A 5,370-nucleotide genomic window follows, 5' to 3' on the forward strand; every position below is an offset into this window, starting at 1 on the left:
TCTCCAATGAAATCACAGAGAAAACACAGAAATTGAATCCTAAAATGAAAGCACAACAAGCTATGTGACCCTGATCATTAGACTTTCTGAACTTGAAGCAAGCCATCAAAAACCCAACAACTACATAAATGAAATTGAGCAGAATTATTGTTTAGACCCCTTAGCTTTTGTTACTAGGTTTAACTTAATTGACAAAAACCAGAGAAGCCTCAAAAGAGATATAAATTAAGCCAAAGATAAGCCAAAAATAGAGGATCTAAATAACCTCCTGATTAAGCTCAACAAAGACATGATCAAGTACAAGAATGATTTCGAGAATGTATCAAGAAAATCAGACCTCAAACTAAAACTGTACCTCAAAAAAAGAGATGGACATGATACAAAATAACATATCAGAAAACAAAAATCAAAACAGAGCTTTTAAAAACTGTTCTAGAAGTTCTCACTAACAAAGTCACTCCCAAGGAAGACAGAACCTCTCAGCCAGAAGACAAGACAGAAGAAATTAGTAAGTAGTCCAAAAACTTTGCTAAATTCAAAAATTATATGAACAGAATATGAGGGAACTGTGGGATACCCTAAAATGACCAAACATTTGGATCATTGGTATACTAGAGGCAGAAGAAATCCAGGCCAGAGGCATAGAGCACATATTCAACAAAATTGTTGAAGAAAATTTTCTAAATCTTGGAAAAGAGAGACCCATCCAGATTCAAAAAGCTCACAGGACACCATACAGACAGGGCTAAGGAAGCAACTCTCCAAAGCTCATCATTGTTAAAGCTCTTAACAATTTAAACAAAGAGAGAGTGCTAAAAGCAGTAAGAAGGAAGCAACTCACTACACACAAAAGCATTCCATAAGAATTACCTCAGATTTCTCAATGGAAATCCCAAAAGCCAGAAGGGCCTGTAATGGAACAATTCAAAGTAAAAAAAAAAAATATGGCTTCCAACCCAAGCTAATGTATCCTGTTAAATTATCCCTCATAATAGGCAGTGAAAGGAAAACTTTCCATGAAAAAAGTCATATCTATCATTATATGAACACAAAGCCAAACCTATAGAGAATATTTCAGGGAATACCCCACATAGAACAGTCAAACAACCAATCTCAAGAGCCTACAAGAAGATCATAATAACCCAAACTAGAGCAGGTTCAAAAAAGTACAAAGCACAAGAAAGCACCAAGCCCTGTAAAGCACCCATTCATGGTAGGGATTTCATTGAACCTAACAGTTTTATTTTTTAAATATTAACTGTGTTAATTCACCCATCAAAAAACACAAATTAATTGGGTGGATCAGAAAAATGGACCCTTCTGTATGCTGTCTTCAAGAAACCCACCTCACCACTAAAGATAGACACTTCCTTATGGTGAAAAATGTTATTCTAAGCAAATGGAAATAAGAAGCAAGCTGATGTTGTTATATTAATATCTGATAAAATAGACTCCAAACCAAAAGTAATCAAAAAGGACAATGAAGGCCACTTCTTACTTATCATGGGGATGATCTACCATGAGAACATCACAATCATAAACCTATATGCATCAAACACAGGTGCAACACAGTTTATGAAACAAAACCTACTTGACAAGAAACATAAATAAACATCAACACCATCACAGTTGGGAAATTCATACTCCATTGTCATCAACAGACAGATCATCCAAACAGAAAATCAACAGGGAAATAATAGAGCTCAACAACACCATAGATCATCTAGACCTAACAGACATCTACAGAGCTTTCAACCCTGATTCTATAGAACACACATTCTTCTCAGTAGCCTACAGAATGTTATCCAAAATAGACCATAAAGCATGTCTGTATAAATTCAGGAAAATATAAGTAACTTCCTGTATCATATCAGATCACAATGTTTTAAAGTTAGAAATTAACAAGAGACAAATCAGGAACTCCACTAGCTCCTGCAGACTGAACAACACACTTTTAAACACTGAATGTGTTGTGGAAAAAATAAGTAAAGAAATTGTAAAACTTCTAGAATTGAATGATAAGGAAAACACAGCTTACCAAAACTTAAGGGGCACAATGAAGGGAGTCCTAAGGGGAAAATTTATAGCACTAAATACCTTCATAACAAACACAGAGAGATCACAAATTTATAATGCAAAGGTATTGGAAAAATAAGAAAATCCAACCCTAAGAGCTCCACACAGAAAGAACTAATCAAAATCAGAGGAGAAATTGATGCATTGGAAACTATGATAACAAAATTGATGAAATGAAGAGCTGGTTCTTTGAAAAAATGAACAAGGTTGGTATATCCCTGGCCAATTTGATCAAGAAAAATAAACAAGAAGTTTCAAATTAACAAAGTCAGAAATGAAAAAGGAGAGGTCACAACAGATATCAATGAAATTAGAAGAATCATCAGGATATGCTTTCAAAACCTCTACTTCACGAAATTGAATGATCTGGAAAAAAATGGATGAATTCCTAGCCACATACCACCTACCAAAAGAATACCCAGAGCAGATTAGTCTCCTAAGCAAACCTATCACATTCACTGAGATTGAAAAGGTAATCAAAAACCTCCCCCAAAAGAAAAGTCCAAGACAAGATGGCTTCTCAGTTGAATTCTACCAAACCTTCATTGAAGAACTGAAAAAAAATTTTCTCAAAAATTTCCACATAGTCAGAGAGCAGGGAGATCTCCACAGTTCCTTTTATGAAGCTAGCATGACCCCAAACCAGACAAAGATACAACAATAAAAGAAAACTATAGCCCTATGTCCATGATGAATTTAGATGCTAAAGCATTATCCACCTTGATCAAGTAGGCTTCATCCCAGGGATATTGGGATAATTCAACATATGGAAATTGGTCAATTTAATATACCCCATAAATAAACTTTATCACAAGAACCACATGATCATCTCAATTGATGAAGAGAAGGCCTTTCACAAAATATAATACCATTTCATGATCAAGACACTGGAGAGAATATGCATTGAGGGTTTATATCTCAACATAATAAAGGCTATATATATAAAGCACCTAACGCCCCAATAATACTTAATGGGGAGATATTCAAGGAGTTTCTATTGTGAGTAGGAACAAGACAGGTTTGCCCACTCTCACCACTGCTTTTCAACATAGTACTAGAAGTCCCAGCCTAAGCAATATGACAAGAGAAAGAGATAAAAGGGACATAAATTGGAAAGGAAGAAGTCAAATTAGCCATATTTGCAGAAGACATGATCCTATATATAAGTGACCCAAAAGTCTCCATCTCAAAACCTCTAAAGGTGATTAATTATATCAGTAAAGAGGCAGGATCCTAAATCAACACACAAAAATCAATAGCCTTTCTATATGCAAAGGACAAATACATAGAGAAAGAAATCAGTGTGGCTGTTCCATTTTCACTAGCAACAAAAAATTGAATACCTTGGAATAACACTAACCAAGGGTATGAAAGACCTATATAATGAAAACATAAAAAAACATTCTCAAGAAATCAAAGAGGACTTGGGAAGATGGAAAGATCTCCCTCGCTCCTGGATAGGCAAAACTAATATTATGAAAATAGCAATTCTGCCAAAAGCAATATCCATATTTAGTGCAATACCAATAAAAATTCTAGCATCATTTTTCATAGAGACAGAAAAAATGTTCTCAATGTTCATATGGAATGGCAGCAGGTCTAGGATATCCGAAGATATACTCAGCAAGTACTCAGGGGGCCAAAGTAGGAGGGTTACTATGAGTTCTAGGCCAGCCTGAGACTACATTCCAGATGATCCTGGGCTAAGAGTGAGACCGTACATTGAAAAACCTACATATATATTTGTGACAAAGTATTCAAAATAACTTTTGGATAAATTGCAATGATTTAGGCTATTTAATTTTCAGTGTTGTTGCATTTGTCTTCTCATTGCTAAAATAAAGTACCTGACCAAAATAAAAAAGACTATAAGCTTAATGATTAAGCAATGGTAATAAAATTATCATTAATATTAAAGAGATTATTATTTATTATTTACTTACCATGTGGCAGGTATTTTACTTTGATATATACTAGGTTTGCTATAAATTTTTCTGCATCCCCTGGCTTTATCCAGCAAATTTAACTGTATAGAAGAAAATTATAGGGGAAAAAATCAAGCATTCTATATGCTTTAACAAACTTAATATTATTATTCATAAATTTTATGACATGTTAATTTGATAAAATTTACAATTTGATAAGCTTTTTTTGTGATTTTTGTTTGCATGTTTATCCTCCAAATCATCCTTATATCTATTAACCACTTTGGCACAATATCATAACTTCTATACACTCTATACTATCTCACCTTGCTATATTTAAAAAGCTTTATAAGTGACTTTTTTGTTTTTTTTTCTACAAATGACTTACATATTAGAGGACAGAACTACCATAATATTTTATTCATACAAGCAATGTTCAGTAGAAATGTAGAGTGAACAACATAAGCAATTAAAATTTTCACTCACATTAAAAAATTCTGAAGACATAAGTGAAATCAATTTTACCAATACATATATTAAAAACATTTCAAAATAGCATAATTTCAAGGTGTGATAAGCATTATTACTAAGATATTGTCCTCTCTTATCACCTTTATACTTTGAAATCTGATGTGTGTTATACTTTCTGCTCATCTCAAGTGTCTTTTTTTTTGTTCTTGTTGTTGTTCCTGTTATTGCTATTTTTGTTTTGTTTTTGAGACAGAACCTCTTTCTATAATCCAGACTGACCTGGAAATCACACTCTAGCCTAGCTGTAAACCTTCTGCATCAGCTGCCTCAAAGCAAGGATTACAGGAATGAGCCCCTGTACTCTATAGTCATATTATAAGGACTTGATGGCCACACTAAGTGGGGACTGTATATTACTGTCCAGTTTTATAAGTACTAGACTTGTACTTGCCAGTTTTCTTTACTTCTCATATTTTTCTTCAAGAAGACTTTTTTTTAGATAGTAGTCACTGCACACATATAGCTTTGTATCACACTTTACCATGGTTTGAAAATCTACCCAACTTCTCAACTTAATTACAAAACTGTTTACTCCAGTGTTGAACTTCTGCTCTCCAATGGAGATTTGATCTTAATGTACAGCATACAAACTATATGAAGAGGGCTGGAGAAATGGCTCAGTGTTTAAGGCATTTGCCTGCAAAGCCAAAGGACCTTGGTTCAATTCCTCAGAACAAATATTTGCAGTAACATTCAGTCATAATCCTGTGACAAAAGCATAACGTTCACTACTATGTGTGAGGCTAAAACATTTAGGAAGATAGCTTTTTATTTTCTGGTCCAAAGCAAGTGCTTAATTAGAGTTTGACAACTTTTTAAACTGATAAAATATGACTAA

The sequence above is a fragment of the Jaculus jaculus genome, chromosome 1, assembly GCF_020740685.1.
Source record: "Jaculus jaculus isolate mJacJac1 chromosome 1, mJacJac1.mat.Y.cur, whole genome shotgun sequence".
In the NCBI taxonomy this organism is placed as follows: domain Eukaryota; kingdom Metazoa; phylum Chordata; class Mammalia; order Rodentia; family Dipodidae; genus Jaculus; species Jaculus jaculus.